Here is a 13,879-nt window from a genome sequence, read left to right as displayed (position 1 = left end):
AGTCAAGTACCTTCCACGAAATCCCTTAAGGTGGTTTGGATGGATTTATTTATTTATTTTTTGATGTAGGGTGTCAGGGGCTCAGGAGCAGAAGCACAGGGGAGAGAGGAAATGGAGAGCGAAGGGGAAGAATCTGAGGGCAGCGTAGGGGAGTATGACAGTGACCCGAGAGATTCCATGAGCTTCTCCAGCGAATCAGAAGATTCCCAGAAGGGGGCGCCGATGGTCAGGGCAAGGGGGGGTCCCAGGGGGGATGCACCAGAAACAAGGGGCCAGCGGGGACTCCCAAAGCAGCAGCGGGAGATCAGGACCAGCTTCCCCACCAGAGCGTAGTGGGGGGGAAGAGTCCCATGTGTCAGGACCAGCGTCTCCTCCAGCGGGGAGAGAAGATGAGTCAGGGCTGACCACGCCTCTATCGGAGAGTGGGGGAACGGAGGGGAGGTCAGTTCCAGCTAGCCTCCCCGAAGGGGGAAGCAGTGAGGAAGGTTGCCGGCTGGGCGCGCGCGCCAAGTTCGAATGTACAGGCGCGCGGGACAGCAGAAAACCCAGATTGGGAACCAGGTCCTAAAGCCCGCCGGAGGCAGGGGGAAGACTCAGGGGACTCAGCGTCAGAAGAGTCTAGGAAGGGCGAGACCCCGACGGACAGGCGGAACCAGAGGAGGAAAGAGCAAAGGAAGAGGTGGAGCAAGGCTAGACTCTTAAACTGGTGTCTGGGGGGAGGAGATTCAGACGGAGCTTCAGCGGTCTAGAGTTTGAGATGTAGAGCTGCACACTGCGGCTGTGAAAGCGAAACTGAACTTCAATAAAGACTTTCGTACATAACAACGAACCGGCGTTGGTCCTTTGTGAGCTGGGACCTCGGGCAGCTCTGACATAGGGACAGGGCAGGGCATGTAGCATTTGAACCCACAACCACTTGTACGAAATGTGAGGACCATCACCTTACAATTGATGAGGACATGAGGCACTGGAGTGTGCAAGGTAGGCCAAAATGGACAATTGTATCTGTACACTTAGCTATGAATTTGTTCAGGGGTGACATGCTAGCAAAATGTTTGGACATCACTTCTGTTTGTGGTACAGCTTTTGGAATTGAGTGTGCTGGCTATACCATGAATGCGTGACATTAATTTTATAGAAGAAGGATGGAAGTGTCTGTATGTGTATTCATTTGAGGAGCTGCTGTTCTGTGTTGCAGAAAGGTGCACCTGAACAGTGTATTCTTAGCACATGTCATCATAGTATAATAATATGCTCAACCATCCATCTTCACTCAGCTGAGACTGTCACCCTTCAACAAGCATGCGAGGAATGCAAGAATACAGGGGTAGGGGTGTAATTAAGACATAATTGCTCATTTTCTAGTGACTAAAAGATGCCAATGCTACTTGGCATATTTGTTTACAGAACCAGTCAAGACAATTCATACTGTTAAAAGGGCTCCATTCTCAGATTTAAATGTCTGGCTGCTTCCCTGGAAACATAATTCAAGACGTTTCCTCAACAGATGTTCTCTGTGCTAAAACTTAGGTAAATATGCTTTCGTATATCTTATGTCCCACTGCACAATTTAACAAAAGCACAATTTGGACTGCATGCATCTGAAGAAAAAGACAGATATGTTTCTGAACCAGCTAAATTGCTCAGTGTTGTGTGCCTTAGACTAGGGATGGAGAACATGTGGTCCTCCAGATGTTGCAGGTCTGCTCTTATATTGGGGGAGTCCATGCCATCAATGGCATGGAAGATCTTTGGTTCAGTACAGTACAGTAGCTCACAAACTTGTCTTGTTGCCTGTTGCAGGAGATAGGACAGGTATTTTTCTCAGACTGGGCCTCTGGATTTTGAAATGAGAGGGAAGGATGGATAAATGGCTACTATTCAAACTATGCTAGAATGGCCTATAGTGTGAATAATATACAAAGTTAGATACATACAGTGGTAAGTTCTTTGGAGCTCATCAGCTGCAGCAACACAAAGTGAAGTTTATTTTTCAAATGCATGTTTCAAAGAAAGCTTTGCTTTTACAGTATATCTCATTCTTGCCGTTTGTAGTTGTTTTCCATTGGATTAGGTGCATCTATGCTGAGCTTTCCATAGTCCTTTGTACAGGTCGGATTAAGTTTTTTAATGCTTGGGAGGTTTTCCTTTTAACTTCTCTGAACTGCTTGTGATTTTTTTTCCTGGGCTTTGGCCTACAGGCAGTTTTGAATAAGTTTAATTTTTATGTTGCTTTCCCCTTCTCCTTATTTAATTTATTCCCTGTAAAGATTTCACCCCTCTATTTTTAAATATTCTCATTTTCCACTGAATTATTTTTTCTTGGGTCTTATATTGGGCTGATTTATACAAAATTTCACATGGGGATCAACCTGTCTTCCTTAACCTTTATTTCTATCTGCTATGCAGCGTGCAGTGTATAAACCTTAACTAGAAGGTTGTTGGAGTTTAGGTGGGTTGGTGGCTGGGGTGCATTTAATTTTAATCATGCATGCTGCAATCTTACATAAAATCTACTTTACCTGATTGCTTCACATTTTCTCCCGCAATCACTGTGTTCCAATTTTTGCCTCTTGTATACACAGCTTCTTATATTTTCTCTTATCCCAAAATTAATTCATGTAAAATGTTATTTTGATTTTCCTTTGACGTTATTTGTGGACTATGCTTACATCTTTTACATACTAAATTTCATTCACTGGTCTTCTATTCCTAACTGAAATCCATTTAGACAGTTTACCTCTGTACATAACTCCCTTGTTTACTGGGACAAATTATGAACCTCACATTCAAACTCCCAAATCCCATTGCCCCTGATTACTGACCATACAGGCTGAGGTTCATGGTAGCTGGAGTCCATAACATCTGACAGGGCACAGTTTCCCTTTTAATCTTAGTCTATCCTGTTTGGATCCAGATCTGAGGGAGGTGTATGGGAGTTATCGCTATGCCAACCCTGAGACATTTGTTGTTGTTTAGTCGTTTAGTTGTGTCCGATTCTTTGTGACCCCATGGACCAGAGAACGCCAGGCACCTCTGTCCTCCTCTGCCTCCCGCAGTTTGGTCAAACTCATGCTGGTAACCTCGAAAACACTATCCAACCATCTCGTCCTCTGTCGCCCCCTTCTCCTTGTGCCCTCCATCTTTCCCAACATCAGGGTCTTCTCCAGGGAGTCTTCTCTTCTCATGAGGTGGCCAAAGTACTGGAGCCTCAGCTTCACAATCTGTCCTTCCAGTGAGCACTCAGGGCTGATTTCCTTCAGAATGGAGAGGTTTGATCTTCTTGCAGTCCATGGGACTCTCAAGAGTCTCCTCCAGCACCATAATTCAAAAGCATCAATTCTTCGGCGATCAGCCTTCTTTATGGTCCAGCTCTCACTTCCATACATCACTACTGGGAAAACCATAGCTTTAACTATACGAACCTTTGTTGGCAAGGTGATGTCTCTACTTCTCAAGATGCTGTCTAGGCCTGTCATTGCCCTTCTCCCAAGAAGCAGGCGTCTTTTAATTTCGTGACTGCTGTCACCATCTGCAGTGATCATGAGCCCAAGAAAGTAAAATCTCTCACTGCCTCCATTTCTTCCCCTTCTATTTGCCAGGAGGTGATGGGACCAGTGGCCATGATCTTCGTTTTTTTGATGTTGAGCTTCAGACCATATTTTGCGCTCTCCTCTTTCACCCTCATTCTTTAATTCCTCCTCACTTTCTGCCATCAAGGTTGTGTCATCTGCATATCTGAGGTTGTTGATATTTCTTCCAGCAATCTTAATTCCGGCTAGGGATTCATCCAGCCCAGCCTTTCGCATGATGAATTCTGCATATAAGTTAAATAAGCAGGGAGACAAAATACAGCCTTGTTGTACTCCTTTTCCAATTTTGAACCAATCAGTTATTCCATATCCAGTTCTAACTGTAGCTTTTTGTCCCACATAGAGATTTCTCAGGAGACAGATGAGGTGATCAGGCACTCCCATTTCTTTAAGAACTTACCATAGTTTGCCGTGGTCGACACAGTCAAAGGCTTTTGCATAGTCAATGAAGCAGAAGTAGATGTCTTTCTGGAACTCTCTAGCTTTCTCCATAATCCAGCGCATGTTTGCAATTTGGTCTCTGGTTCCTCTGCCTCTTCTAAATCCAGCTTGCACTTCTGGGAGTTCTCGGTCCACATACTGCTTGAGCCTTCCTTGTAGAATTTTAAGCATAACCTTGCTAGCATGTGAAATGAGTGCAATTGTGCGGTAGTTGGAGCACTCTTTGGCACTGCCCTTCTTTGGGACTGGGATGTAGACTTCTCCAATCTTCTGGCCACTGCTGAGTTTTCCAAACTTGCTGGCATATTGAGTGTAGCACCTTAACAGCATCATCTTTTAAAATTTTAAATAGTTCAGCTGGAATACCATCACTTCCACTGGCCTTGTTATTTGCAGTGCTTTCTAAGGCCCATTTGACTTCACTCTCCAGGATGTCTGGCTCAAGGTCAGCAACTACACTACCTGGGGTATACGAGACATCCATTTCTTTCTGGTATAATTCCTCTGTGTATTCTTGCCACCTCTTCTTGATGTCTTCTGCTTCTGTTAGGTCCTTTCCACTTTTGTCCTTTATTATGGAAATCTTTGTACGAAATGTTCCTTTCATATCTCCAATTTTCTTGAACAGATCTCTGGTTCTTCCCATTCTATTGCTTTCCTCTATTTCTTTGCATTGCTCGTTTAAGAAGGTCTTCTTGTCTCTCCTTGCTATTCTTTGGAAATCTGCATTCAATTTCCTGTATCTATCACTATCTCCCTCGCATTTTGCTTGCCTTCTCTCCCCTGCTATTTGTAAGGCCTCATTGGACAGCCACTTGCCTTCTCTCCCCTGCTATTTGTAAGGCCTCATTGGACAGCCACTTTGCTTTCTTGCATTTCCTTTTCATTGGGATGGTTTTCGTTGCTGCCTCCTGTATAATGTTACGAGCCTCCATCCATAGTTCTTCAGGCACTCTGTCCACCAAATCTAAATCCTTAAACCTGTTCCTCACTTCCACTGTGTATTCATAAGGGATTTGACTTAGATTGTATCTTACCGGCCCAGTGGTTTTTCCTACTTTCTTCAGTTTAAGCTTGAATTTTGCTATAAGAAGCTGATGATCTGAGCCACAGTCAGCTCCAGGTCTTGTTTTTGCTAACTGTATAGAGCTTCTCCATCTTTGGCTGCAGAGAATATAATCAATCTGATTTCGATGCTGCCCATCTGGTGATGTCCATGTGTAGAGTCGTCTCTTGTGTTGTTGGAAAAGCGTGTTTGTGATGACCAGCTTGTTCTCTTGACAGAACTCTATTAGCCTTTGCCCTGTTTCGTTTTGATCTCCAAGGCTAAACTTGCCAGTTGTTCCTTTTATCTCTTGACTCCCTACTTTAGCATTCCAATCCCCTATAATGAGAAGAACATCCTTCTTTGGTGTCACTTCTATAAGGTGTTGTAAGTCTTCATAGAATTGGTCTATTTCAGTTTCTTCAGCACCAGTAGTTGGTGCATAAACTTGGATTACTGTGATGTTAAAAGGTCTGCCTTGGATTCGTATCGAGATCATTCTATCATTTTTGAGATTGCATCCCAGTACAGCTTTCGCCACTCTTTTGTTAACTATGAGGGCCACTCCATTTCTTTTACGGGTTTCTTGCCCACAGTAGTAGATATGATGGTCATCCGAACTGAATTCACCCATTCCCGTCCATTTTAGTTCACTGATGCCCAGGATGACAATATTTATTCTTGCCATCTCATTTTTGACCACCTCCAACTTACCCAGGTTCATGGTTCTTACATTCCAGGTTCCTATGCAATATTTTTCTTTACAGCATTGGACTTTCCTTTCACTTCCAGGCATATCCGCAACTGAGCGTCCTTTCGGCTTTGGCCCAGCCGCTTCATCAGCTCTGGATCTACTTGTACTTGCCCTCCGCTCTTCCCCAGTAGCATGTTGGATGCCTTCTGACCTGAGGGGCTCATCTTCCAGCGTCATAACTTTTATATGCCTGTTGTCTTTGTCCATGGAGTTTTCTTGGCAGGGATACTGGAGTGGCTTGCCGGTTCCTCCTCCAGGTGGATCACGTTTGGTCAAAACTCTCCACTATGACCTGTTCATCTTGGGTGCCCTGCTCGGCATAGTTCACCTGAGACATAAATTAGGCTAAAAGATTGGGATTGGCACAAGGCTATCTGGTGAGCTGTATGAACCAAGGAAACAGGATTTTCCCAGTCTGTCTGTTTTTCATGAAGGGGGGAAATCATACAAGCAACGAAGCAGTGTGCATAGAATGTATAACCTACCATAAAGAGAATTTTAGCTACACTGCAATTGGAAAAACCAATTGCATAGGAAACAAGAGTGCATCCTGTGTACAGTGTCATACTACACACATATGTTTACATACATTTGTTTTTAGATTTACACTCACATGTGGTTTGCATCTTATTCATATCAAAGTACTTTCCCTGTAAGAATTTTTTTTTGGTTTTTTGGTGCACCTTTAGACAAATGCCAGCAGTTGTAAGTGTGGACGTTTGAGAAGCTTATACTAATTGGATTGTTCTAAATTCTTTTCTTCTTCTAACCAAACACCATATGTGTGCCTGCTGAACATATTCTTCCTGAGAGACTATGCTCATTTTTCTAGGATGTTATGAAAATATTTCTAAGGAAACAGAAGGCATACAGAATCAGTAACCCACCACACTCTTTTCGCCAATAATTTCCCCTTCTATCCAAAGGCCCTTTATATCGTTATCAGTGATGGGCGACCTGTGGCTTTGCAGATGTGGTTGGAATCCAAGTCCTATCAGCCTCAACCAGCATGGCCATTGGTCAGGGTTGAGGACCAGGGCAGGAGATACATTAGCTGAAGTCTTCTCACAGTTTTAGAGCATTGAAATACATTAGGAGCAGTAACATGTATGGGCGAGGAAGTTCTACTGACAATGTTATTGATATAGGCTGAGTTTGGAAATGTGACATAAATTGTTGATTGGGATAATTCGTGTGACTTCTTGAGCTCATTTCTGAGATAGTTCCTTGTTCCAGCAAATGAGCAAGTCAGTTGTGCTTGCAAACACAATTTCTGGCACAAATAGTAGTAGTAAGTACATTGGACCTTGGCCACAGTCCCAAGTCCCTTGCATACACAAGGGCTCGCTGTTCTCTCCCTTGAAGGGAAGCAGTCTGTATGAAATGCAGCAGCAGTTCTCTATGAACAGAAATGAGTAAGGAAGTCTCAATGTAGCTGTATATATGCTGATAAGACCTGCTGGATGATTGATCACAGCCTTACCTTTTCAAATCCAACACAATCTGAGTTAAGCCAGTACTGGTCACACTCTGACCTATGATTTATAGTTCACCACACATATACAACCACCTTGGTTATTTGTTACAGGATGCAAATGATTAACTTTAGAAGAGCCCCGCTGAGATCTGACCAAAGATCTTGCTGCCAGTAAGTCAAAACTTTTAGGACTCCCTTAATTCATCAGACATAGCTTCAGTTTCTGATGTAGGCATTGAACGTAAAAAGGCTGCCCCAAATACAGGAGGCGAAAAGGAACTTGATAATATGGCAGAAATTCCAAGCTAGATTCTAAGGCAATCAATGAGAGTGTGATGGCTGAAATGGTGATGTAGTTAATTTCTCTGGAAAAAAACAATGACTGTGCTCACTGAGAAAATGTGGGCAGGGGTAGTGGTACAGGAAAGTGGATTTTTTTTAAAAAAAGTGAGTGTGTTCTTAAGAATAACATTAATAACTTGAAGAACTGCGCCTGAGGGAATAATCTAAGATCATACAGGATGTTAGACTATGATCAGGTGCTGAACCAGCACCATTTTGCAAGGATGCTTGGTTGAACAACTCACAGATATATCAGAAGATAAACTACTTACCTGTCATGTTCTTAGTTTGTGGTGGCCTCCATTGATGAAAGCTACAAAACCAAAATACTTCATGTTATCTAGAACAAGAGTTCTCATACCTGGGTCTTGCTGCACTCTTGGAGGCATATTGAGAAGGCTTCCTTATGTGGTGGATGCTGAAGGACATGGTGGTTGTCCATGGTCATTTCTCTATGGGTTCCTCCTTACAGGTATTGCCATTTTCCTGAACTGGTATCTTAGTGGCAGTGATGCTTTCCAGTTACAGGCTGGGCTTTCTGTTTTGCCTGGTCACATTTCCCCACCACCTCACAGTAAGGTGTGTTGAATTTTTCAACTTTCAAATTGCAAAAAAACGAGGGGTGCTAAAAAGTTTGCAACATGACTTGGGCGTTCAAAAGATATTTTGGTTACATTAATATAATGGTAGTTTTGCTTGGTAAATAATATGTATGTAAAATTGCATTGAAATAATTAAAAATGATTGCCAAGTACAGTGGTACCTCGGGTTACAGACGCTTCAGGTTACAGACGCTTGGGTTAAGAACAGAAATCGCACGGCGGTGGCGGCGCGGCAGCAGCAGGAGGCCCCATTAGCTAAAGTGGTACCTCAGATTAAGAACAGTTTCAGGTTAAGAACGGACCTCCAGAACGAATTGAGTTTTTAACCTGAAGTACCACTGTACTTGCAGTTGTATTATATATTAATATTATTTTTTCATTTATATATTATACATATTTTATATTGCCTGACACTTTCAAAAGGTAAAATTAAAATTCTTTGTTTCTCCAAGAATAGTTTATGTGCTTCTTCATCAAATGTTGACTTACCAACCTAAATGTTGTCCATTCACAAAAAACAAAAGCAGTTTTGAATTCCTTACCCCCCCCAAACATATTTTTAATACCTCTCACTGAAGAAATTTGCAAAAATTAAGATCCACCCCCTAAAATGACATGCTCTAACCTCACACTGTTAGGAAAGTTGCCTATGCAAGCAAGCAGTCAGGCAGGCAGAGGCAACCAGCCCAGGTCATGTGCTCCTCCATTCATGTGTTGCACAATGGTGCTGCATTGCAGCATTGGAGCAGGCAGTGAGCCGATAGCAGGAAGCAAAGAAGCCAGTGAGTAAAGTTAGAAGGGAGATCTACATATACCACGTGGCCTGCCCTGCACCCTCTTAAGCTAGCCTGCTACTCTCAAATGCTGTGGAGGACTCTCTCCTGTTAGCAGTGCTGAAATAAGACCAAATTGCCACGATGGCAGACGGGAGGTGGAACACCTTTGCTCCACACGACAAAATATATTGGGCCAGATCAGATCATATTCTATAAAGTAACAGAAAGGATGGAGATGAAATTTGGGATTCAACCACCTTTTACTGTATGGCTTTATGCCAGTTTACTAATGACATTTGCATCTCACTGCCATTCAGCTCCCACAGTACAATTTTCTCCTTTATGCACTTGCCAACTTAGATTTCACTTCACTCACCTGGCAAAGTGGGTTTGTCCCTGAAAGCATAAGTAATTTGCTTTATTGTTTTTCTTTATTTCATAAAAATTATATACCGCTTGACTGTAAATAACCTCATTAGTCTTTATTTGCTTGTACAAATTGTTAAGTCTCCAAAGTGCCACAAAACTTTGGCTGCAAGATAGTAATACACTATTAAGCACTTTAGAATTTGTTGTACCTAAGAAAGCTTAATGAAACTGGAGTGTTAGGGATACTTTACTTTACTTACGTGGTTTAAATGGGAGAAATGCATGGCTATTTATAACAATAGTATTATTTTCTGAAATGTATTATGAAGAAATGATTCAAGGATTTTCAGCAAAATTACGCAAAATGTTACATCATCTTTCTGCTTTCAGTGGCATGGAGTTTGATAAGTTCAAACACTTGTCTCAAATAGTGAATCTTCCTCTTTATCAGTATCTTGAATTGAGGCACATTTTGTTCATTTCTACAGAAGTTTATTGTTCACTGGACTCTTCTGCAATATTGGTTAGAAGTGCACAATGTTGCCACTAAATTAGTATTGTAATATAGTACATCAGTATTGATGGGGAAACTTCTATAAAATTACAATGAAACAATTGCTTTTAAATGAATGCAGCCACTGATTAAGCAAAATGCAACCACCACCACATCAATGTGGGTAGTGACACATAAAACAATGAAATTGGAGTTTCTGCAGATATTTCATCCCGTGATAAATATCCAGGCTGAAGTTTGAAAAATACATTTTTTTGTGGGGGTGCACACAAACACAAAGTTTAAATCATAAAACAAATAACTGCCTTTGGATGTCTTCTAAACATCAGATTGTTGTTTATTTCTTTGACATCTGATGGGAGGGCGTTCCACAGGGCGGGCGCCACTACCGTGAAGGCCCTGTGACTTCGCTTCTCCCAGTGAGGGAACCGCCAGAAGGCCCTTAACGCTGCACCTCAGTGTCCGGGTTGAACGATGGGGGTGGAGACGCTCCTTCAGGTATACTGGGCTGAGTCCTTTTAGGGCTTTAAAGGTCAGCACCAACACTTTGAATTGTGCTCAGAAACATACTGGGAGCCAATGTAGGTCTTTCAAGACAGGTGTTATGTGGTCTTGGCGGCCACTCCCAGTCACCAGTCTAGCTGCCGCAATCTGAATTAGTTGTAGTTTCCGGGTCACCTTCAAAGGTAGCCCCACATAGAGCGCGTTGCAGTAGTCCAAGCTGGAGATAACTAGAACATGCACCACTCTGGCGAGACAGTCCGCGGGCAGGTAGGGTCTCAGTCTGTGTACCAGATGGAGCTGGTAGACAGCTGCCCTGGACACAAAATTGACCTGCGCCTCAATGGACAGCTGTGAGTCCAAATTGACTCCCAGGCTGTACACCTGCTCCTTCAGGGGAACAGTTGCCCCATTCAGGGCCAAGGAGTCCCCCAAACCCACCCGCCCTCTGTCCCCCCAAAACAGTACTTCTGTCTTGTCAGGATTCAACCTCAATCCGTTAGCCGCCATCCATCCTCCAACCACCTCCAGGCACTCACACAGGACCTTCACTGCCTTCACTGGTTCTGATTTGAAAGAGAGGTAGAGCTGGGTATCATCTGCATACTAATGAACACCCAGCCCAAACCCCCTTATGATCTCTCCCAGCGGCTTTATATAGATGTTAAAAAGCATGGTAAAGAGTATGCTGTTGCCAAAAGCTGTGTAATTGATATGCTATGATGTAATTTTTTTGGCTTGACTTTTAAAGCTGAATTTATGTTATGCATATCTTCTGTTGTATCCAATAAACTACTTTGATAAACATAGTTAAAAAGGTGTGGTGGTGGTGGTGGTGGTGGTGGAAGGAACCATAATAGGAGATGAAGTGCATGAAACAACCACATCCCAGTCTCAAGAAGGCTGATCTCTAAATCACCGACATAAAAATAACCATATTCATGGCACCATGCTCTTATGAGCTTTGTAAAATTTAAGGCACAGTCAACTAAGTGGTGTGCTGGTGGAAGTGTTTATATAAGGTTGAAAGAGCGTTTTATCTTGCCGGTTGAGAGCTTTCAAAAGGAAACCATCAAAGGAAGTTGGAAGAGAAGTGAAACGGAAGAGAGCATAAGATCAGAAAAAAGCAAAACTGTGAGGCATCTAATATAAGGTTTTTGAATTTCTGGGCTTTATGAGAAAGAAGTTCTTATACAAACTGAAGTTATGTGAATATGTAATTAACTGTAAACTGTTACAAGTGGGAACTGCAAACAGCTTGCAAAGTCATACATGACTTAGGACTCAAGGAGAAGCCAGCCTAGAACTAGCCAGCCTGAGTTTTGTGATCTGCAGGGGATGCTTCGCTTGTGTTGTCCTCAGGCAATATGGCTCAGGGGGACATTGCAAGGCCATGGAACTCCCTCCCTGAAGAGATCAAATTGTCTTCCACACTACCGTATGTTCAGTAAGACTTAGCTGTTGCAGCAGGCCACTAGAACATAATATAAGTGACATCATTTGTACAATGTAATGTTGATTATTTTTATATGATATATTGTAGTTCTACTCTTGCTTTTAATGCTTTTTAATAATGTTAACAATTATTAATAATAATTAGTGTTGCTACATGGACTGCTTCTGTTCAGGACTCTCCACTCCATTCCATTTTCCCCAAACAGGTTTCCATATTTCTCCCCAATGTACAGTGAGCATTCCATAACAACTGAGCATACATAGTTCTTTCTCATTGAACTGTACTCTGGGTTCCTCTGAGCCTGCTGATACCCCACTTCTTGTATGTAGGTGGTGTCATTTTGGCTACATAAGAGTGATACTCACAGCCTGAAGCTTGAAAATAGAAGTAACTATGAGAACATCTGGTTTAGGTAGCCCAGCCACCACTTTCTGCTGGAGGATTAAGCAGAACAAAAATTGATCGCTCATTAGATTTGTCTTGCATTTGATATGCAGTTTGGATTTGAAGTTCAAGCACTTAGTTTCCCAGAAATAAAAAGTGTAGCTGTATGAGCAGTGAAACAACCCAGTGCAAACAGCAGTGTTAAATTCCATAACAAGAATATATTACAATCATAAAAACAAGGTAAACTTGAACCACCAACATCAAGATGCATATCCCCCCACCCCCCCAGAAAAAAGAACGTTTAACTCATTCCTTTAGATCCTGCTTGAGGAAATGAAAATGAAAAGAAAATGAACAGGGAAAATGAAAATGAAATTACCAGAGTCACAACGAGCACAAGGGGATATATTATAAAGCAAACTTTGATGTCTCATTTTAGGGAAAAGGTTGAAAGGCAGATTTTTTTGGGGGGTGGAGGCATGAAAACTCAACAGAGCAACATAAAGGCACTGAAAGGCCAGGACAAAATCAGTTAGTGGGAACAAGGGAATACAAGAAGCCCTGCTTAGGCTCAATAATATTGAGGATAGGTAGATGAGCTAGTAGAGAAAGAAAGGTTGCATTTTCCTAGAGTGTCAGAATCAAGTATTGATCACAATCATCAAAAAGATGTTCTATTTATTAAAATTATTACTATCATTATTCTGTTAAGAATTTTGCTTTGTGAGTGGTGAATAACGGGTGTGTGTGTTGTGGATCTGGTGGTGTGAGGGTTGCCTGTGGTTTGAGACTGGAGGCACAGTGTGTGTGTGGCTTGTCACTGTGGTTGTAGACCACAGTGTCATGTGTCTGCGGTTGCAACAACATGCACTGAACTGAATAATTTCAATATTAAATGTTTATAAGTGGGACCTGCAACAAAATATTAAAGTAGGAAGGGTTCCTGTTCAGTATTCCAGTAAGCCATGCTGTCCTCCACGATACTCTACTCCATTATCGCTCCATTTTCCATTCCTTCCCCAGTTATTCAACATTTTGTGGCCATTGAGCATTTTCAATTCTTATTGGACTGGGGTGCCTTTTGGGGGCGGGGAGGGTCCCTGTAGGGTTTTGCCCCCTAAAGATTTTTTGTATTTATGTAAAGCCTTATTTTGTACATATAGATGTGACAGTGGCTCCTCCTTTATGTCAAATGCAAGAGGACCACCAAGACAACTGACTTGGTAATCAAATTATTGTCATATACCCTGAATCAGGTTGAACTCAGACTTTTTTTGAGGGAAAGGGACTATCATTGTACCAATTCCACGATATAACGCTCTAAATATTAAGATCCATATATTAAAATTTATTAGACTTCTTAATTTCAGAAAGGTCTGAATTAGGTCTGAATCCAGATATATCCCAACTATTAACAATCCCAGTATTGCTACTTTTGGAAGAGTAGTATTATAGGATACAGCACAATCTATCCCTTCATGAGAAGGCTTTAATTCAGATACAGTAAGTAAACCAGCAAATAAGTGTGGAACAGCAGTCATTTTGAATGGAATCCACTACAGAAATAACAGTATGTGGATATATGTACAGTGGTACCTCGGGTTAAGTACATAATTCGTTCC

The sequence above is a fragment of the Podarcis raffonei genome, chromosome 7 (genome assembly GCF_027172205.1).
Source record: "Podarcis raffonei isolate rPodRaf1 chromosome 7, rPodRaf1.pri, whole genome shotgun sequence".
Lineage (NCBI taxonomy): Eukaryota > Metazoa > Chordata > Lepidosauria > Squamata > Lacertidae > Podarcis > Podarcis raffonei.
Note: the sequence above shows the minus strand (reverse complement) of the source record.